The sequence below is a fragment of the Coloeus monedula genome (assembly GCF_965178545.1).
Source record: "Coloeus monedula genome assembly, chromosome: 6".
NCBI lineage: Eukaryota > Metazoa > Chordata > Aves > Passeriformes > Corvidae > Coloeus > Coloeus monedula.
Window position 1 is genome coordinate 16,914,047 of NC_138786.1, and position 23,624 is coordinate 16,937,670.

Here is a 23,624-nt window from a genome sequence, read left to right on the forward strand (position 1 = left end):
ATAATCCTTTTGTTTGTTATTACCTTGCAATGTTGAGCCATGAAGCCTTTGTTTAAAAAAAATGGCACTGCAATACACGACAAAGAAAATCCTTTATTTATTTTATTAAATATATATGGAAAAGAATGAAAATCAGTCCAAATTTGGGTGGGGGGGGAGGGGAGGGGAAGGGAAGTGGGTGGGAAGGCAGAATAAAAACAGAGAAATTGCAAATAATTGACTTTTTTTTTTCCTTTTCATGTGTCTTTTTTTAAAAGAAACTTAGTTTTTATTTTTTAAAAAGAGAAGTAAAAGCTTTCCTGGATGCTTTGTACCAAAAAAGAAAAAATTAAAAAAAAAAAAAAAGGAAAGGAAAATCTGTTAAGCAAATAAATATCCATCCAGAATATGAAGCCTGACTTTTTCTTTTACTTTTCATTTATTTTTGCTCCTGGGTTGAGAGTTGGGTGGGAAGAAGGCCACGCCAAGAGCCACTCCCTGTGGAGGAACAGAGTGCGCTGCAGCTCCTCTTTTGGAGCTCAAAATTACAAAAGAGCCTGTGGTACCCTTAAACACAACCATGAAACTTCAATCCTGTGGTAGGTGCCCCCCTGAAACCCCCAATCATCTGTGCAGTGATTCTTGGTGAGATCTGGAGGTGTTTCCCAGCAGCTGTGGGGATTTGCTGAGCTTTTACCAGTTTGAGCTGTTCCCAGAGACCTGAAAGCTGGATGGGAACTGAAGATGGCAAAAAAGAACAAAGAGATGCTGTGTCTAGGTTAGGTTTCCTGACAGATGGTGTTTCCCTGGTTTCTTGGGGTAGATACAGCTTCTCTTTAAGTTTTTTAGGAATCCCAAAGAGCTGCTTTTCATCACTTATAACCATCATGCACCACTGCAAATAGGAGGTAAAACACTGCAGTTCCAGTTTGGTAGTAGAGCAACTGTGGGTAAAACAGTGCCCAAGCATCCCTAAAGTGGCAAATCAGTCTGACACCACATTGACTGTGCAGCCCCACTGGCATGGCCAAGGCCTCTGTTGTGCTGTGGGGTAAGAACCTTGCCAAGCCCAACCTCCTGCCCCAGATGATTTGGGCAGGAAAAGATTTTCCATCTTGGAATTGGAGTTGCTCATTTAGACCCTTGGAAATACATGTTTTAAACCAGTTTCTTTTAAAAATCTGCAATAATAAAAAAAGAATTTTTTTTTTCATGTTTTTTTCTCCTGTGATTTTTGTGGTTGATCAGGGAGGGTTTTGTACAGATGCAGGGCTGACTGCTTCCTCTGGACGTACTTTATTGCAGATGGAGAAAGGAGGTGTCTGCCTTCCTGACCACGTTCCAAGACCTGGCACAGGTTTCCTTTTTATTAAAATGTGTCCCTGTGAAGAGTGAGGACTGATTTCATTGTGCCTTCTGGTTGTCACTGCTGGAAATTTTGCATTTGGGAACTTTGGTCCTATTCTGCTCTTTGCTATGTAAGCCACTGTCATGGGGGGCATTTAGAGATGATTAAAAAGCAAGCAAAACTTCAGCCAAGTCTCTTGCTGCTTTCCCCAGGAAGCAAAGCAGCAAAGCTGGAAGCACCATAAGGGTGATGATGATGTTTCCAAGCATGGCTTTTCTTAAACCCTCTTTTTTGCCTTATCCTGTCAAGAGTCACCATGGGGCCAGACCAGAACAGCTCATTTCTTTGGATATTAAGCGACTGTTCAAGATGTGCCATCTTGCCTTTTGACTTGTCAAGGATGGCCATTCCTTGCAAGGAGAGACAGAAGCTGCCTCGGAGCATCATCCTGGCCAGAGGGTGGGAGTCTGAATGAAACTGGACCTTAGCTTTGTCTCAAGTATCTTCTGTTACCTGCAAAGGCTCTTTGCAAGGTGGCAGGTAAGTCGTGGTCTTAACCTCAGACAGCAGGCTTGAGAACAAACCCAAGACTGCCATGTTTTCCCAGAAAGATGAGCAGAACTGGCTCTGATTTTTGTCATGATGCCTCTACACACAGGCACAGCTCCGAGTGCTTAGCTGCTGGATTGCAGGAGCATGGGAGGCTGCAGCAGTGACTGGCAGTGATCCCTGGGGAGGTACAACTGGCACATCTGAGCTCCCAATGCACCTCCACATCCAGCCCAGCTGGTCCAGGGACCTCCACCCACTGCCCTGCTGACATGCAAGAGGGTGGGGAGGCAAAGGACAGTTTCGGCAGAGAAGTCCCAAATGCTGCTTAGAGACCCAGGAACAACTGGGAAAGCTAATTCTGCATCCTAGCCCAGCCCCAGCTTGGGCCCCTGGGTCTCAGCATTATCATGTAGCTCTGCAGGCAGCAAAGGGCAAATGTTTTCTTGCATAAAACATCTCTTTGGAGGGCATTTTCAGAGGTGACACACAGATACTGGGAAAGAGGGGAGGTCCAGCTTGCTGTGTGTAAGTGGTCACAGTATTATATAAATCAGTGTCTCTGAATTTGTCTGGATAGAGAAAAAAAACCCACTAACCAGGACAGGAAAAAAAAAAACCACTAACCAACAGTTACTTTTCCTTTTTTTCCCCCCCTCATTTTATATTATTTCTTAGCTTTTTTTTTTTTTTTAAACCCAGAATGCAGCTGAGCTGTTACCTAGTTTTCAGTGAGTTGTACTAATGCCATCACAATGGACTGAGCCTCCAAACTGGTTCCTCTGTATCTCAGAGCAGCTTCATCCCTTTAATCCTGCCTGCTCTCAGAAGTCTTTCAGTGATGTACCTCACTGCACTAAATGAAGGAACTAGCTGCACCAGGTGAAAGGAAGAACCATGTTTGTTGCTTTTTAAAATCACCTGATTTCCTTGTTGCATTTGTTATTGTCCACTGATTTTTTTAAATGGCTGTGGGGAGAGCCTGAGAAAGGTCCTGTTGTACCATGGATTATTTCACTCAGCAGTAGGCAAGAGTCAGATGCTTTCTGCACCTTTTGTGCTTTTCATTTGTAATGCAGTATCAATAAAGCAAAGCACTTCTAACAAGCTCCTGGCAGCTGATAACTTTCCCCCCTTCACTTTATTTTCTAAAGAGCAGGTGAGTCATAAAACTACCCCGAGGCTGGGGTAGCACAGCAATTCCAATGCTCCCAGTGCAGACAAAGGGGGAAGCCTGATTTTCAAAGATAAATAGACCCCATGTCCAAGGAGGGGCCTGTCATTGCCACCAAGGAGCCAGCATTGGCTTTCCCCCCCCCCCCGCAGGTTGCTGAAGGATGCTCTGACTATCAGCAGGCAGCGTGCAGTGGCAGACATGACTTCAACCTGCTGGAAAGGCACAAGTCCTCACAGGAATCTTGGCCTGCTTTACTGCTGCACTCCCAGCTGTGCACAACCCAAGGAATGCACTTGCTCATTAAAATCATGTCAGAGTTTGCAGAGAGCCCTGCGAGAGCCTCTTTGCCTGACTTCTTCTTGTACCTGCCAACAGCAGACTGAAAGCTGAGGTTTCCAACCTGCCAGGCTCTGGCTCAGGGACCAGCAATAGCCTGAAGGCAGGAAATTTCTGAACTAGGGTGTTTTTTTGACTTGGGCAGCATGGGAGGTCAAACTTGACATGCAAAATGGACTGTTCTGGTCTTCATCTGGCTGCTTGCAGCTCTGGGTTTGTGTTTCCAGGACAGGCACAGCAGGCAACAGTGATCAGAGGAGAGCCCCATGGTGGAAAACCCATCTTCATGTATGTTCTGCAAAGGGCAACATGACACACAGCTTTGACCAGAAAGTATTAAGCATATCACACTTTCAGATGGAAAAAGGCACTATTCAAATAACAGAGTAACTCCCAGGTAGAGCAGCAGAGACAAGTGCAGAACTTGCACCCTGTCACCAGCAATAAAATACCTGTTTCACTTTTCAAAAATACTTGGAATTAATTCAGCTGATGCTGACTTTTCATTGCTCTCACATCTTGTTCTTGAACATGCTTGTGTTTCTTTGTTGGCCAGCTTTACAAAGAGCATAGCTCACAATTTTAAGTCCGTGAGGTGAAATAGTACCAATGATTACAATGTAAAACAATGTATTTGTATGCTTTTCCATGGGAGAAGTACTGGCACAGTCTCTTTGCCTCCCTGTCCTCCCATCAGCTTGTTTAAATGAAGGTTGTGCTCCTTTTGTACAGGACCACATCCTTCACCTGTGTCAAACTTGAACTGATTTAGAAAGGCGGTCAAGAGCCAGGGAGCTTATTATAAAGCTTGCCATTACAAACAAATATTATAAAAAAAAATTATTAGCAGACATCTTCCCCCAAAGTATCTAAGTTTCTTGTCTCATTGCCTCTACTGGCAGGCCAATGGTGACTTACCACTTCTGGTGGCTAGAAACCACCTCCTAAATACCAGATGAAGCCACCTATGATCACAATGGCAACCCTGTCTTTTGTGTTCTCCCTGGATGGAGGAACCAACTCCTTCATTTCACCAAGGTGACAGCATTTTGGGCACACTTTTGTTAAGCTCCATGTGAGGAGCTGTCTTGGTTTGGAAAGACAGGCGCCTGCTAAGGAAGGCAGGAGCCTCCCTTGGAATGGAAAATGTAACCCCTTCCCTCCCAATCATTATAATCTTGAAATTAAGGGGCTTTCAGGCAAAGATACGAGAAATAGGAATAACAGTTCTTTACTAGTATATATAACAGGGCAATAGTACAGAAACACTGGCTTAACCTGACACAGTCAGGGATACGACCTGACATCCTGTTGGGCAGGGTGGCAGTAGCAGTCTGATTAAATGGTGGCTGCGGTCCTCCTGAAGTGATAGCTGTGGCTCTGTCAAAGTGGTGACCCTGTAGAAGGGCCTGGTCTTCTTCTGAAGGTCCAGTGGTGGTTACGTAGCTCTTGTCCTCCAGGAATCCAGTAGGTGAGGACTGACTGTGGTGTTGCAAACCTCAGATTACATCCAGGCAGGAATGCTTGGTTCCTCCCCCTGGGCGGGGCATCTCCCAGTGGGATGATGTAATTTTATGAGTCACGAAGTGAGGCTGGATAGCCCACTAGCAGAAGATATCCCCCCCCTCACTCCCCCCCCCAAGGGAGTTATCAGGGATGTGTCATGGAAGAGATAAAGAACACTACCCCACCTGGTTTTAACAGATGGTGATAGAATACATACTTTTGGTTACATCTTACATTGTAACCTAAGAGCACAGAGACCTATGGTGTAACCCTCCAGCTTCTAAGACAGATTTCTCCTCAATACCCCCACTCACTAAAAAAAAAATCACCAGTGACAGGAATTTTGGATACTTGATTGTCCTGTCCCAAGCCAGAAGGGCACACCGATAAAGGTAATCTTTGTTTTCTTCACATCTGGGGCATAACTGAAAAGGGAGGAAGGCAATTAAGAGAATATTAAGACTTCATCTTCCAAGACGTTTGCTTCTGTTTCTCCTCCCTCTCCTCTCTATTCCCCGTGTGTAGCAGAGAAAGCGGCAGGAGTATTATTTCTCAAGGCCTACACTGACGTCAATACACAGGGTATTTATTTATGAAATCGAATCAAACAGTGGGGGAGAGAGGAGTGGAGGAAGATGGACGTGCAAAGCTAGCAGCTGCCAAGTTATAATAGAGCAGCTGTCTCCCAGTATTTTTCTATCCTCTTTCTGGGGGAGGGATGCAATGATCAGAGCTTTGGAGGCCCAGGCAAAGCAAGGCGGAAGAGAGAATCAGTGGAGACAGGCTCAGCATCCAGAGCAGAGGAAAGGTGTGACAAGGAGGAATCATTACAAGGTATCTAGCCCATTTCTGGTGCTGGAATACTCTGGTGCAGTCCTTATGCAGACACCTGCTTTCAGGCAGGCTCTGAGCAGGCTCTAGCAGCCCTTTCCTCTCAGCCTTTTTAGTCTTTATACAGAAAATCCAGAGTTTCTAGCCTAATAAATAATGATGCCTCATTCTTGTTCCCTGTTTTGGCTCAGTCAGCAAAACAGCTGCTTGGGGAGCCCAGCACTGAAGTTAACTTGACAATTAAGTTGTTTCCTGCAGTCAGTGAGAAACAGATTTTCAGAGTATAATTTTTTTCCACCAATATTACCATGTGCAGAAGCATAGGAAGATGAAACTCAGAAAGGGAGAGTAGTTTCTTTTCTTTCCCAAGGAGGATACAGGCACCAGTGCAGAGCAACCACAATGGGGAGGGGAAAAGGAGCCTAAGGAGCACAAGTGACCATGGCAACATGATGCCCTTCAGCTTCAACTCCGGCAATCACTGGGAGAAGATGCCTTTGGGTATCTCTCACCATCCTGAAAGTCATGCATGGAAATGCAAATAGAAGTAGGTGACGACGGCTTTTGTCTTTCTCTCGCCTGCTTGTGGCCAGCCGGTTAGCATAGGATAGAGCTGGGCAGGGGAAGGAGGGAAAGTGAGCATGGAAGTAAAATTCCTTCTCTTTAACTCTCTGGGCTCCTCCAGGTTTATTGTCGAAAGCCTTCCCTGCACAGCTCCTCTCCCAGCCGGAAGAAAGCCTGCTGCGTTGCATGAGGTGCAGATGAAGGAGCCCTGCAGGTCGCCAGGTTTATTGTTAAAGCTCCTGCCTTTCCCGGGATTCCACTGCTGACTTCCCATTGCCTCGGATGAGAGGAGGTGACACTCTGGACGAATTTCTTCCTTTAAGGGAGAGACCTTGCAAACAGCATCAAGGTGTCAGCCAGCCCTGAGTTTATTGTTTTTCCAAAATAAGGAAGGAGAGACATGTTCTGGAGATCCGTTTACAAGTCGGACTATTTCTAGTTATATAATGACACAAGCCTGGCTGCCAGCAAATTGTTGCTCCAAGCTGGGAAAGACAATTAGCTCGCCTCTCAGGGCGGCGAGCGTGCACAATGCCGGCTTTGTGCCACCCTGCCACCGGCCCCGGCATGTGCGGGAGAGCCTGGCTCACCCATCATCTTCAGAGGTGGCAGAGGGAAGAGGGAAAGGAAAAGCCGCCGTGTTCAGAGAGGCAGCGCCCGCAGCTCGGTGGCTGTGCCCGCGCCAGGGCGGGGATCCCTGCGAGGGCTGGGGGCGCCGGGGATGGAGCCCGTCTGCGAGCGCCTTCCTGTCCCGCCACGGACGGGATGACGGTAAATCGGTCGTCGCGCCACAGGGCAGAGACAGCTCTGACCCCTCTGCTGAAAATGGGATGAGAAGCTTCGGTGTTTGGCTTCCTGCGCTTCCTGGTGCGCTGATGGATTTGGGCTTTCGCTGAAACTCCTGGCGCTGCCTGCAGAGTCAGTGGAAAAAAATGTGACATCTAGAGATGGGAAATACCTAAGCCGCTCAGAAATGCTCTCACTTCAAAGGGAAAGGCAGCTTCCAGGTGAACTTGCATTCCTGTCCTCAGTGGATGGTGGATGGAAGCAGGGCTTTGGAAAATTCAGACTCTGGTCTGTTTCAAAGCAGCCGGCAGTTAATGATAGCTGGGTCCTGCTCAGACACACACCTGGGGCAAAACAGGCTTCCAGTGCGGTTATGCTGCCAGAACTGCATGCCTGGCCAGGGAGGAAGGTCTTGCCCCTGCTGCCCCCTTGGCACGGTGGGGCAGGGACATGCCATGGAGCTGCACATGAAGAACATCTCTCAGCTCTCCTACATGCAACAGCAACCTTGGTTTCAGCAGGCAGTGACGCATGGAGAGGAAAGATGGTCTGAAATAAAATACCCGATGTCGTCAACAGCCACAGATTAATTCAGTGAAATCGCTCGTTGCTGCAAGGAGTTAGTGAAAGAAAAACATTGGGAAGAGATTGCTGCCTGTGTGACAAATAAGGGTACACAGAGCTGTGTTTTGCAGGGGAAGTGTTGATAAACAACACTAAACCCTCATGCTTCGGGGGAGCTAAGTGATGATAACCTGGGGGGCAGAGGAGACTTCTGCTAGCAGCTTGTTAGTCTCTGAACACTTTTACCTCATCCTCTACAGTGTTTAATTAAATACAGCACTGCTCTGACCATTCAGGCAGTTTCTGCTTGCCTAGACAAAGGTGCTTTGCAGAATTTTTTCTGTCAAGAGCATGATGAGAATCCTTATGTTAGTACCACTGGTTGCAAATATTATGTGTAAATCTGCACTGCAGATAAACAGGTGCATCTTCTGCTTGCAGAGGTCCCTCAGTGTTCATAAAGCACACCTGCTCTGCATGCCCATCACACAGTTTCCTGGGTGTCCAACCCATCCCTGTGGATGTCAGCCCTAATGGCAACCATGTAGATGCCTAAAACACAATGCTTAGTCCAGCCCAGCAAAAACAGTTCCTTCTGGAAGTGAGTCATATTTCTTCATCTTTCAAACCACTTCAAGCAATTTGTCTTGCAGACTTTCTGACTACATTTACATAAAATGCATCCTTCCTTTCCTTCTATTCTTGGTTCCATGCATGGGGTTATTTTAGATGGTGTTCTCAGAGGTCACTGTGACACACACACACAGAGGGGAGAGCACACTATGCTTTTGGTAGGTACTCTGTAATGTTTATGCAGGTGGCAGGCTCTTGGTTTCCCTGGGCACTCACCACGGATTTACATGCCAGCACAATGACAGAAAAGGATAAGTTTCTGGCCACTGCCAGAAACGCCACGATTTTGTCTACAAAGTGCAGCTTGTAGACATGAATAACCTCACAAGACCCTGGGAAGATAAGCTGGAGTATGGGTTGCTGGCAAAGCTGGGGAGGTGTAAGGGAGGATGGGATCATGGAAAGCTTCCAGGAATGGCTTGTGCATGGGTACGGCATGGTTAGGAACTGTTCCTGCCTGGAATTTGAGTGCAGGCTATTATTTATATTCTCAAAGCTCTGCCAATGCATGGTGCTTGCAGCATTAGAGCTAGAACTCAAGCCCTGAGCAAGCTGGAGGATGTCACTCACATCTGAGAGACGCAACAAGACCCTTCGGAGTCTGAAGGCAAATGAGGATGGATGATGAAGCAGCCCAAGTCCTTCGCAAATTCCACCTTATGGCTTAGTGTCCTTCCCAACTCAGCCAGGTATCTTCAGGTTGGAAAATAAATGACTGGGGGGTATATGAGAGAGGTTTCTGAGCTTGCAAGTGGCCTGGGAGCAGGGATGTCGGGAGTCAGGTTTTGCTGTCTCTTCCTGTACAAGAGCAGGCAGCATTACATAAAGTTAGTAGGAGACAGGCTGAAAAACAAACAGAAGGAGATGGTTCCTCATGCAACAGGCAGTAGATCTGTGAATCTTCTTACCAAAGGATGTTGTGGATATGAGAAGCTTGCATGGATTCAAGGAGAGTTCACGGAAGAGAAATCCTCTGAGAGTTACTAAATACATAGAAACCGTATCTGGCTCAGGAAGTTCCTGAGCTGAAAATAGTTGGAGTCGGGGAGAACACTGAGGGGAAGTATTGTACATGCTTGCCCTTGTTCTTACTCTCCGTAAGCTTCCACTCACGGGCTCTGTTGGGGTCTGCACGTTAGGTTAGACAGACCTTTAGTCTGACCCAGCGGAGCTGGTTTTATGTTCTTACGTACCTTCACATACAGACGAGATGGGTTCTTGCATGGTTCCTTCCCAAAGCTCACCACCCTCAAGCACCCTCACCACTGCTCACCACAGCTCAGGCACCGTGCACACCTTTTTCCAGGTTGCATTTGACTGAGCAGCTGAAGATCCTGACTGCTGGCAGACAGATTTGTTGAACAACTTAAGGTTTGTGGTGCCTGAAATACACTCACTCTCGAGGTTTGATGCTATCAAGTGTTTGGCAATAATATCACTGTTGGTCACCGCTACCCCCCTCACCTCCTTGATGCCCTATTTGTTCCCATCTTAGCAAACAGTGTGAAAACTACTCCAAACCCAACTGTTTGTTTGCAGTGAATTATAATTCTGCACTGGTCACCACTTGGTACCGAGTTTGGCTATGGAAATTGAGTCCTTATTGACATCTGTGTTAAAAATTGCTGAAGCTGCCAAGACGTGTAAATCTCAGATGAACTGCTTTTGGACTTTATTCATCCTCCTTGGGGTATGTTTTAAAGGCTTTATTTGTAGCGATAACAGTCAGAGCCTTTCTCACCCCTCTCTTCCCTGAAAAACAGCATTTGAAAGACGAGTCTTTGATTTACAAGCAAGTGGCCTTGTTAGCCTTCCCTTCACCTCTTCTCAGCTGCTCTCCTGTCCTGGGTCTCTCACTGTGGCTTTGAGAAACTGCTGTAAACTAAAAGCAATCAGAACAGCTGTGACCTCTGAAGGGGAATTAGGAAAAAATGGTCTGGAAAAAGATGAAAAAGTATAAGAAAATACGTATACCTGGAGCTTGCTGACCCTCTTCTCTCTCCCAGACAGTTAGAGGGAGAAGCATGCATGGCTACAGCAAGAACTATCTTCTGAGATGAATATATCAGTTCAAGATTTTGGAGATTTCATAGCAAGCCATCTGTTGGGGAAACAAAAACCCTAGCTCTGTTGCAGTTCAAAACTTGCTGGGGTCAATGATGTCCAAGTATCAGCACGTTTGCAGCACTGCAGGGGTTACTTGATGCAGAATTATGGTCCCAACTTTGCTATCCTTTTTGTCACACCAACTGTGGAACTGTGGATCCCCACTGAGGAAGTTTCAAAATTAGCCAAGCACTGCTCAGAGATCTCCAAAAGTGGACTACTGTCGCAATGGGTGTAGTGGGATTTTTGCCTCAGGTGACATCCACAACACCCACATTATTGTTACTCATTTTTTTTTGCTGCTGCTCAAATAATGGCAGAAACTATTCTTAGCAGCTTGGACCCTAATGTTTAAGAAAAAAAAAAACCAAAACACAACCCTCCCTCCCCCCCACGTTTGAGCCATTTCCGCAACAATAACTTGTAGCAGGGAGGAAAGAGAGTAGGCCAAAATATGTAGCTCTCTTCACCAAATAAGGACCCTTGTAAGGGCAGGCGCCAAAAACTGCAAGGCTTAGGAAGGACAGGGAGGGCTTTGGAGTGGAAGAGTGAACAAGCATGGCCATCAGGTCACACCCACATGAATAATACCTCTCACTTCCCTTGAATTGTACATTGTAATAAAGACCTAGCTGCCTTTTTTGGTATTCCAGCGTCTGCCTGAGAAGAGTCAGATGTGAAATTAGGTTTCCTGTACCTTAATAGATTAATTTAGTTTAAACTAAAAATGAGGGCACATGTACTGTTGGGAGTCAAGAGGCCTCAAATGACATATGTCTCCTTTTCAATACTTTTCTTTTTTTGGTGTGTGTGCTCCGTGAATCTAAACATTGATTTAAAAGTGTTTTCTTGAAAATTTCTCCCAAATTTTAGAAATTTACCACTACTAGGAACCTCATTTGTGCAAGTGTTGTGTGCAAGCATCTGCAAAACCAAAGGTGATCACATCTGCTCAGTTTCTTGGGACCCTGTGGAGGCACTTCCATACCATGGGGAAATATTAACTCCTAACTCTTTTCATTGTCCTCAAAGTTTTCTGTCTTAACAGCTGTGCTTGCCCATAACACACTGGCTCACCTGCCTTCCTTCTGAGCATCTGAAGGAGAATCCCTGGATCATGTTATCCTTCCAGTGTGCCTCATGGCAGGAAAGATGCAGATTCTGTATCTTAACTGCTACGGGATATTACAGCAGGGAAAGAAATGTACTTCCAGTAGACAATTGCAAAAACCTCACGCTGAAATATGATGTTTCCCTTCAGAGGCCCATAACAGGTTTCCCTTCTCACAGAGGGAACATCGATGGGAATTTCCCTGGTGACTGTGAGTACACCATCTTTATCTGAAAGTAACTCAAGATAAATTTTTCCATGGAAAAGTTTTCCCTGTGACCTAGTGAAGGCTGTTAAGTGTCTCAGACAGTCCTGGCTGAACTTTCTTACACTTTTAAGTTCTGCGCTGCTAAAAGAAGCGTTTGCAGTTTTGCCACAAGATTAGCTCTGTCCCCTAGTGTTAAAGATACATGACTGGCAGGAGACTGCTCTGCCCAGTTAAAAATGAACATATATTACTGCTCACTTCATTCAGAGAACAGCAGCTTTTAGGACAAGATACAATGAGAAAAAGATGGAAGAAAGGTTATACAGATATTAGAGTTGCTGAGTTCAGAGTAAACAGACCATGTCAAACTCTTCTTCAGGTCCAGATGCCTTATTGCCCTCCTATCTTACAAACAAACAGCTTTAAAAAAAATTAAGTCAAAATTGGTGCCAACTCTGATTCATGGACAAAAACTTCTGCCATGAGGCCTTTCTGGAGTTTCCATGCCTCTAAAGATCTAAGATAGTCTGATGGTACTCCCAAATACCAGAAGGAGTCATAAGGCATGTCACCCCTTTTTCTGCCATTTCCTTTTTCACCTGTAAATCCCTGCCACATCCAGAAACTCTGTGATATGTTTGGGAGTGGACAGAAGGCTCTTTTCTTGAAATCTTACAAATAAACCTTAAGCCCATTGTATTCCAGACACTCTGTATTTTGGGAGGTGGCACTGGCTAACTCACTGGGTTTATGGCACATGTTTTCTGCTTTGGTTCTCTGATTGAAGTCATAAAAACTACCATTAAGCCACTCCTTTTATAACCAGAGCCACTTGTCACCCAGTCCCTCCTACTCAAGCAAATGGCAGAACACCAACTGCGGGTGCATCCCAAGTCGTCTCCCAGGGCCGTGTTGTATGGTTACACACTGACATTATTTCCTGAGATGGAGCAAACTCAAACCTAATTTTTAATAAAGTGTGATTTCACCTTGTTAAGAAATGCACCTTCCCCAACACTACTATGTTGTATCAATGTACTGCTTCACCCAATGGTAAGGACAGATAAAAAGTGGCAGCTCTTGTGCTGCTTGTGGCTTTTCCTGGCCATAGTTTGCTCCCATGGTTTCCTCGCCTCTGGCCAATATGTTTCTGCGGTCACCCACAGGCTCAGCTGCTAAGCCCACAGGGGCAAGGGCCCTCCGCATCTGGAAGTCCTGACCAGATCAAGCTCTGGGGCCACAGCAGGAGCCACCACACTCTTTGCCGCCACCTCCTCCTCCCAGCCAGCTGGAAGGAGACGAGAATTTCCAGCTCTCTTGTCCTTCTTCCTTCTTAAAGTGGAATTTTAAGGAACTGTGTCAAGTCAACAGTCTGGGACAAAGACAAAAAAAACAACAACAAAAAAAAGGCATATCAGGAACACCCTGGAATTTCCTAGTGATTGCTGATAGCAGATGAAAGCCGCTGAAGAACAGCATCGATGATTACGATGATTAATGTTTCTTTCCATGTGAATGCTGCCGAAAGAGGACAGATTGTGTGCCTTGAGAGAGCAACATTCCTCTGTCTTGCTCATCTGCCCCTTGTGAAGACCTTTATCTGTTTTTCAAATCCAAAAATGGCTCATAAGAAAATAAGTCCTTCCAGCCTCACAGGTTGTGTCATTATCCTAAGCCTATCCTCAGAAGGCTGGTCAAAATTAAACCGACAATACTTCAGGTCTTTCCCCTCCCATTTATTCCTCTGTCTGCTAAGGGGACCCCATTTTAATTATTATTTAGGAAAAGACAGCTGCTTCCTGTTTGTATCATTAATTTATTTTGTTTCCTGAAGGGAAGCTTCGGTGAAAAGAATCTTTGGATAGCTTGAACGTCTTACAAAATATCTCTGGCTGCACGGGCCAAGGTTAAATACAATAGCTAGGTTTATTTTTAAATGATTATTATTTTTCTAAATCCATGCCAAAGCAGAGACTAAAATTCTAGCACACATAACTAAGCTTTTACAGTAAATTCTGCCTTTCCTACATAACTCCCCAGAAGAGAGACAGACATTCTTAGTTACAACAAAAGCTAAAACACCGATTTCCCTCCAACTCTTATGAAAACCAAGGCCGGAGGGAGATGAGGTGCGGTTCCCTTTCTCCAGTTTCTCAAAACCTCACGCTCTGGTGAATTTGATATGCTGAAATCATTCCTGGCCATCGTGATAGCCTTCCACAATGAGATGAGTGGCTCAGTGTGCAATGAACATTATTTGTGCCAATTTTAACAAGGTTTTCGACACTGTCTCCTACAACATCCTTATAGACAAACTGATGGAATATGGATGACATAAATGGACAGTGAGGTAGCTTGAAATATGGCTGAAGTGCTGGGATCAAGGGCCTGCAGTCAGTGGCATGTAGCCCATCTGGAGGCCAGTCACTAGTGGTGAACCCCGGGGGCTGATACTGAGGCTGGCACTGCTTAACTTTCTCATTAATGACCTGGATGATGGATCTGAAGACACCCTTGATAAGTTACAGAAACAGAGCACATGGTTGTGGTGCCAGAGGGACTTCAGGAGGCTGGAGGTATGGGTCAACAGGAATCTCACAATGTTGAAAGGGGAATGTGACGTCCTGAACATGGAGACGGATAACCTCAGACAGCAATACAAATCGAGAGACGATCAACCAGGTGGAAAACAGCTCTGCAGAAAAAGACCTTAATGTCCTGGTGCACAACAAGCTGACCGTCAACCAGCAATGTGGCCTCATGCCAAAACTGCCAAAAACATCCTGGGCTGCATTAAGAAGAGCATTTCCAGCAGGTCCAGGGAGGTGATCCAATCCTGGAGAGCTGTGTCCAGTTCTGGGTGTCCCAGTACAAAGCATGGATGTGCTGGAACAAGCTGAGCAAAAAGCCCTAAAGATGATTAAGGAACTGTGACATCTATCATGCAGGGAGGAACTGAGAGCACTGTGTCTGCTGAGCCCAGAGAAGAGAAGTCTGTAGGGGAATCATATCACCATGTATAAATATCTGATGGGAGAGGAAAGATGGAGACAGACTCTTCCAGTGATGCCCAGTGGCAGGATAAGAGGCCATGGGCACAAGCTCTCCTAGAGTAGCAGTGAGACACAAGTCATACCACCAGTGCCATCCTTGACTACGTGAGGAGCTCCTCATTGCACCAAGTCAGGTCTGTTACAGCATTTTTGGAGGCTGTTAACACTGTCCCTTTCCAAGCCCTCCACCCAGCCCCCATTCACCATCTCACTGCTTTGGCCTCATCCCTTCCGTTCGTCCTAGCTGAGAGGCACCCAATGGCCCCGGAAGCCTCTCTGCTGTCGAGTCTTGCTGCTGGGAGGAATTATTTGGCACCAGCACTATAGATCTTTTCACAAGACCAAAGATTATGGGAGGTTTTATTTAATGCACATGAAGTAACCCTTGCCCCCTGCACTGTTTTTTCTGGTTTTCTTTCTTATATTTGGTTCTCTCCTTCACTAGGAGCTTTCACATGCCAAGTTGCTTTGATAAAAACCACTACCTGAGAAAGAAATATTGTACAAGTTCTTTCTTCTACTCCCTCTTTCCTTACTGAGTATAGCTTAAAACTGAATAATGAGCATTTGTTTTCTTAGGAGAATATTTAGCACTGCAAATTCAGCCATGAGAGGCAGGATATGATAAGATATACTCCAAAGAATGGTGTTGAAAACACTTAATAACAAAGTGGACAAGGTTTTATATATAGGGAAAGCTACACTTTATTCCTTGCACATCAAGTGACTAAAATGCCTGACAATTTGCTGCACCCTTCCCTGGGTAAATAACTTCATCTTGAAGTGAACACTTAGTTTGGCAAAGTTAAAAGCTACTGAAAAGCAACCTTTTAAGAGAAGTACCAGATAACTTTTGGCATAAGCCAAGATTGCTGACAGCAAGCCAGTGCAGGATTTCCAGCAGAAAGTGATTGATGCACATGGGCTTGCATAGAGAAAGAAAGGTGGGATGAGCAATGTGCTGGAGAAGGCACGTCCTCCTACGCCATAGAAACGTGGCACCCTTGGGCTGCACATGACGAGCAGCATGAATGAATGAGTGCGGCAACCGCACGCAGAATTAACTTCTGCCACATCCCGGGATTTCTTCCCCCAGGAAAGAAATAATATTACAATGTGCATTAATGAGCATTCTGTGCAGGCAAGAACCACTCTTTACAATTGTGACTGAATTTGAGGTTCGTCCCCCAGGACTAACTGCAACCAGTTGTGACGGTTCCCAGTGTTGTCTGGAAACTGGTTAACACGTACAACGGTGCTACAACATTTCCCAACAGCACCCATGTCCAAGGCTGGGCTCCCACTCTACTGCCGTGGCTGGCTGAGGCGCAGCCCTGGAATTATGAAAGACTTCAGCTTTATTTTTTCTCCAGGAGATGGGCGGGAGACTTTTGATGGTACTATTTCCTGCTGGATGGACAGAATTCAGAAGAAAAATAAAACTTTAACCTCTTCACTCAACTATAGTGAGAAGACAATCTCACCATTGGGCAAGGTTTATTCTGCTGGGAAGCTCAGGCTATTCCCATCCTGGGTATAACACAAGGTCAACAGCAGCAGTCTCCAGGAATATTAATCTTTCACCCCTCAGACTGTGCCATGGGTAATTAATCACTTGATTGCATAACTTCTTGTAAGACAGGAAAAATAAGCTGCCTTTGCCAGCTTTTTGGACAAGCTATTTCACATACATTTGAACTTTCTTCCAGTACTTGTTGGGTTTTGATTGCAATGAATGAATTCCATCCAAAGCCTTTCCCAGCCATGGAGGAGCCAGACAGCATGGAGGCACACAACGTCCCAGTGCAACTCTGGGGAGTGGGTCACTGTGCTGTTTTGAGGGGGTCTGTCCAGCCTCCCAATGGGTGGGGAAAGGTACAGCATCCAGCAGAGCAGCTCAGCCCAGGGGGAATAGCAGAGCACCACGTTACCCTGCATTTTACATCTGTATGCAATTGAAAGCAGGATCTGGCCAAGTTGCTGCCGACTCCAGAGAGCTGCAACTTGCTTAAGAGTAAGGAAATCCTGGAGTTTAATCCTAGAAAGTGAAGTTGTGTTTTGCTGCGATCACCTGGGACAAACCACTGTGATAGGTCCAGCTGCAGGAGATCTTCGGGCCCTGGAAATCGTGAAAGGCTGTGGGGTATTGAGCCAAGTGCGTTGCTGGAATGGTTGAATATCAGCTAATCCCATCTCCCCAGCATGCTTCAGGACTCTATCTTCCTTTCTATAGCTTTATTAAATGGCTGTGAGAAACCAAGGTTTTCTCTAAATGCATTTTATATGAGGTGGTAATGAAATGGGAAACAGTGATCCAAGGCTATCTTGTGCCTCATGCTCACAGGGACCACTCCCATAAACCAGCTTGCTTCTAACCCTGAGCCTCTAATTTTGGGTGAAGATGAAGGCATTCCTGACTGCCTCAATACTGGTGCACCCTTCAGCAGCTCTGAGCATTTCACCACCCCACTGCTGCTTCCCAAAGCGGGTGGTGGCCATCCTTTGGCTCTTTGGATTGCCCCAGTTAAATATTTGGTGAAGCTTCCCACTCACCATCTGAGTGGCTCAGAACAATTTCTTCCTCTACTGCCTTAACTTAATGGTGATACATGGTGACATGGCAGCAGTCATGAGTTAAGTGCTCTCCTGAGTCCTAAAGTGGAGGGTTCTCAGTCACACACTGAAAAAATATTTAGTGGCCACAAGAACCAGAACTAGATGAGACTGATGGATGCAAGCACTATTCCTTAACAGGTCCTGGAAAAGCATTTGGGAAGCTTGGTTTGAAAGTGTTCCTGCAAAGATCATTTTGTCCTTTGGCTCTAGGTAGCCCTTTGGTAAAACCAGAGAAAATTTCCATGTCTTAAGTGTTTTGAGATCCTTGCAGGGAAGATGCAAATAAAGTGGATGCCTTAGATATGGCTATGCAAGGCTACCTCATGCTCCAAGTGCTACATGGTGACACAGGAGGAACTGGCACAGTGAAATGCAGTTTTCCAAAGCCACAATGACTGGGGACAAGAGAGTAGAGTAGAAATCCCATGAACATGCAGTCACACTGCAGATGCTGCCATAGAGGGTCATTCTTGCAGCTCATCTGCTTAACCTAAGGCTTCCCAAACATCTCTGGAAGAAAGGAGGCCGTGAGCGCTTGATCAGGGCACCAGAGACCTCCAAGAAATACCCTACAGCTTTTTAGCTGGTTGCTCTGCCTTATGCTTCATGGAGCAAAACCATCTATTAAGCAAGCTCCGATGAGAGTTCTGATATATTCCCAGCCATGCACATGTGTTCCTCCTGTGCAATGTGTGGCCACCAGCGGGTCACACTCCATCTGGCCACAGTTAAAGGGCTATCAAGAATAGGTCACCCACATGAATTTCCTCCAAATCTGATGTTGCACCAATGTAATGACAAGACGCTGCTGAAATACAGACAAATTAAAACCAAGGCCAGGCACAGCTATTCCCCAGGTACCTTTCACATGAATAAACAAGATAAAGTCTGGGAAGAAAAGCACAGGAAATGGTTCTATTTACAGCATGATCACACATCTTCCAAAAGCAACTGAGCCAGCTGGACAACTTACTATCTTGAACCACTCTCCTGCTGCAGGATGCTGCCCCTTCAGATTGGTTGGCAAGGAACTGCGAGTAGCTCAGAAAGCAACCGCCCAGGCAGTTCAGACACCAAAACAGATAATAACTTCCAACCAGCAATGGTGAAATGCAGGTGAGGACAGAATAGAGGGGCTGATGCCTTCAGCCAATTAGTGAGTAACACAGCAGGCAACTAGATGATTTTGAGACAGCAGCAAAAGAACCAGTAGGAACCAGTTCACCCAAATATCTCATGGCTCATGGACCATGAAGCATTCCAGTTTCCATCTGTGGAAACCTTGCTGACAGCTCAGTTTCCTGGAAGGGGAATCTGCTTTAACCAAGGTTTAGCTACTCCCATGACAGGCAGTGCAGAACCAGCTTAGGTCAGAACTTAGGAGGTTCAAAGCAACTGCAAAACTCCTCAAGAAATAATATTTCATGGTCGCTTGGTAAGTGCACGAAAGCCTTAGCCATCCTCTTCCTCACTTTCTCCACCCCTAATGGAGGACAAGAAAAGAGGAACAGCATAGTCTGATCAGTTGCGGGGATCACCTTATAATGACCAGCCACCTTATCATGACCAGCTACAGAGGCTTTGGGACAATAATATGCCATAGGTGGGTGCAAATCAGCTAATTTACATTAAAAGTAATGGAGCATCTAAGATGAGCAAGCCGAGGATTGTGTTTTCATAAACAAAATTCAAATAGCTGAAGGTGAGGTCACTGGTTGCTGCTGAGTGGCATCCTTACATTATGTCTTGATCAGTGGTGGACAAAGCTGGTTTTCAGCAAGGTGTCTACCAACACCAGGCCCCTGTGTTCAAAGTCCCATGATCTGGGTTTGAAGGAATTGCTACAGTCAGGAGCAATTGCTTTTATCCTAGCTGACTGCAAATCAAACATTCCATTTTGATAAAATAAAGGCTAAATCACCCTAGATTTTGCACACCTGTGCAAAAGTGTTCGGATGTGTGAGTGTAGGCAGGAATTATTGAGGACAGCAAAATTAAGAAAGCTTCAGTTTGCATAATATCTGCAGTCTGTGAGTTAACATGAGACTGCTGCTGCCTCATGCATTTCAAACTTTCCTGAGCAACTTTGTAAAGCATTGGTGGGGCAGAGGAAGATTTTGCTTTTCTCATTTACAGGACAGCTCAGCAAACGAGGCAACTGAATCAGTGGCTTTGGTGGGACACCTGCTGCCCATAGCAGAGTCCCAGAAACAAAAATATCTGTGGAGTCCATTTTGGATGTGAGAAGAGAGATCTGTGAGCATAATGCTTGTGGCTAAAGATGATGATAAAATGCTGACTTTACTGATTTTTTTTCCTTCACTCACCTCTCCCCTCCAAGGTGGTTGCAATGAAATGCCAAACTCCTTGCTGAAAGTCCTAAGGCACATGGAGAACAGGGAGGCGATTCCAGACAGCCAGTACAGCTTCACCACAGGCAAGTCCTGCCTGACCAACATAGTGGCCTTCTACAATGGAGTGACTACAGAGGTGGACAAGGGAAGGGATACAGGTGTCATTTATCTGGACTTCTATAAAGCCCTTGACATGGTCCCCCACAACATCCTTCCCTTTAAACTGGAGAGGCATGGATTTGATGAGTGGGCTGTTAGATGGATAAGAAGATGGTTGTACGGTCACATCAGTGGCTCAGAGTCCCAACAGACGTAGTGACAAGTAATGCCCCTCAGGGGTCTGTATGAGCACCAGTGTTATTTAATATCCTTATTAATGACACAGGTGAAGGGATCATGTTCTGGGCTGCATCAAGAGAATCGTGGCCAGGAGGTTGAGGTAGGTGATTCTTCCCCTCTACTCTGCTCTGGTGAGACCCCACCTGGAGTGCTGTATCCAGCTCTGGGGTCCCTCGCACAGGAAAGGCACAGACTTACTGGAACAAGTCCAAAGGAGGGCCACCAAGTTTATTAGTGGGATGGAGCACCTCTCCTATGAGGAAAAGCTGAGAAAATTTGGGTTGTTCAACCTGGAGAAGAGAAGGCTTCAGGCTGAACTAATTGCAGCCCTCCAGGACCTGAAGGGAGCCTACAGGAAAGATGGAGAGGGACAGTTTACAAGAGCATGTAGTGATAAGACAAGGGAGAATGGCTTCCAACTGAAAGAGAGTAGTTTTACAATAGATAGTAGCAAAAGTTTACTTGAAGGATGGTGGGACACTGGAACAGATTGCATAGAGAAGTTGTGGAGAAGTTGTTGATGGGGCTTTGCTTCCAACTCCATCTCTAGAAGTGTTTAAGGCCAGGTTGGATGGGTTCTGAGCAAGTTGGTCTAGTGGAAGGAGCCCCTGTCCACGGCAGGGGAGTTGGAACCAGATGATCTTTAAGGTCTCTCCCAACTCAAACCATTCTATGATTCTATTATTCCTTAGGTTATTAATGTCTAAATACCAGCAAAACATTTTCATTGCTACTTGTTTACTAGAGAATGGAGAAGAAATATCTCAATATTATTTCCAACTCAGACAAGAGGAAGATGGGTAACCCCTTTTCAAGATAGTGTTTTAGCTGGGTCTTCATATTCTATTTACCTTCTATGCTAATTTGCTTGCTTTGTTTGACCTTCTAACAGGTACTTTTCCCATTCCTCCTAGATTTTTGGCATTTTATGTGGAGGATTTGACATAAAAACTAAGGAGGGTATGAAGACTCATCTGCTACCTGCTATAACTATACTGCATGGCATTATAAAGGTTTTCCTCTCCCGAGGATTGCATGTGGTGGAGAAGTGTGTTATGTGGCTGGACAGCAAAAACTTCAAGAAAGTGAATTCTGCCATCAAACAGACATGCAGATAATTTAAAAGAGCTAAATAAATTGTTCCTTCAGCAAGACCTTCAGGGTGTTACTATACCAGCAAAGGGGTGTCCAGGTCATGATTGGCACTGCTAGCTTCCTTCTTTTAGGCAAAACTTACCACTAGCAGTGGAATTCATGAAGGTAGAAGAGGAATTCCAGGAGCAAATAAATCTTTCCAGGGATGCATTAATTATCTTACCACTTACATGTTCTAGGCCAGACAGTTGAAAATAATAAAAAACAAACCCTGAAGGAACTTTGCTCGAAATGAGCCAGTTGCTGTGAGGACATTAATGTACTGAGCTGTGAATTTGGCTGCCGAAATTCAATAACCAAGAAGAATCAATATTTTGGTTGGGAAATATTGAAGTCACTGGTTTGGTTGGAAACTCTATTCATCCAGTTTTCCTGCTAGGTACCGTTAACCCTGTCACTCTCCACACCCCAGTCCATGCCCGTTTGAACTGGAGGGCCAGTCTGCAAGTTGAATGGAGCATAGCTGTGCAACAGCATAACAGACTGGCCAGGATGCAGTGTCCTCTGCTAGCTTGGCCATGTGGTCGTTGTTTACATGTCTCAGGGTCTTTAAGTGACTCCAGTGGCTTTAGCAACACGATATTCTGCAAAAGAAAATGTATTTAGCCCACCAACATGACCTTTACAGAGCAGCTGCTTCCAATCTCCACTGCTTGCTGCTCACTAAAGGGCTCTAGGATGAAAAGAATCCAACACCTGTCTCTTGGGTGCTCATAAGACCAAGTTTGTCATAAAATTGTTGTGATGCCAATCAAGGGAGACCCAGAATTTAATTGTAACCTTAGCATGTGCTCCGACTGTAATATCCCTCACCACGCCAGGGTGCGGTGCCTTTGCTTTCAGCCATTTATGTGCCAGGAAAAATTGAGGCAAGAAGAGTAAAAATAGGCATTAAACATAGGACAATTGTTGTCATTGCATGTTAGCAACTTCACTTCCCTGCTGCTGCGGAGATGGCACATGGAGGAGACATGGACTGTCCCAGAGCCAGTTTTGGATCACTTTGTAGATGGATTTTCTGTAGACTGACACTCATGTTTTTTTCAAGGAGAGAATTTCTGCTTGCCAAAATGCTTCTGGAGCCTGTGCGGACCTTCCTGTCCCCCTCAGTGCTCACATACATGCTCACATTGCAGACAACCTTACAGACAACACAGCTCCTGTAGCACCAGGGAGAGCTTGGTGTGACAGGCTCCCAAACATGAAACCCAACCTGAGCAGCCTGCCTGCAGCAATTAGTCTTTGACACAAATGACTATGGGTTGTCCTATTCAGTCAGCCATCCTACCATCCTCTGGCTATTCAAGCACAATCAGTGTATCTGCAGTCACAGAAAAAAAAGAAGCTCTGAATTCTTTTTGGCAACTGCAAAGAGCTGGAATGGCCAGGAAAAGATGAAATCTCCACTAGGTCAGTTGTTTTTTTTTTGATTTTTGCAAACCATGTGTTTAAAATGCTTTCCCGCCCAAGGAGACTTCATATTAGGGAAAGTAAAGCTAAGTTACAACTTCTTAAAAATAGGACACAGCATTTTATATTTTCTTCACTCCCCCATTACCGTGCAGAGCCACCCCACCCACATGAAACTGCTCTCTGATTCACTCTCGTGTCTCACTTGGAGAGAGGCTTTCCACCAGCAGGGGCACCTGGTCAAGAACATGACATTCAGGGTGATGTTGCCTCTTTACACTTCAAATAATTTCATACAGCTTTAGATCTATGACTACAGGGACCTTTGCATACACATAAGCATTACCAATGGAAGAGACATGTTGTCACATCCTTGCAGTAAGTATAGAGATCAGATCTTCTGGAAAATTAGTCTTCTTGGGCCAAGCTGACTCAGTGGCTCAAACAATCAGACTTCTCTTCTGTATCAGTTCGTTTGCAGTGTGACGCTCCTCAGGCAGCAAGTTACCCTCTGCTATTCTGGGAACACACATTTGACCTCTGTCACAGGGCTTCATTGTCAACACATGTCCACTGGGAGCCTCAGCAACTTCTCCCATTGTCTATTGTCTTATAAACAGGCTTATAAAAGCACTGCAGCAAAGTCAATAATGCACCAAAGTGGAAATTGCTGGTAACTCAAAAGCTTGACTTTAAACTTCTGTGTCTTGCAGTACTAGGAGAGGCGAGCCAAGGGGGAGGAACACACAGCTTGCTTTTCTTGATGTCCCTACACCTTCATGCTTGTTTGTGTCAGGATGCAGAGCTGCCATGCTGCTGCAGGGTTGCTCAATGTGTGGCAAGGAGGAGCCCACTGGTGCCAAAAGCATCGTGTCAACTGGGGTTCCTGGCCTTCAGTGGCTTCAAGGGGAAAAACTGGAAAAAGAAAAAGAGGAAAGCTGGTGGCAAAGAAGCTTTCCTGGCTGACCCTAAAGTGAAGTGTAATTTCTTCTTTACCAA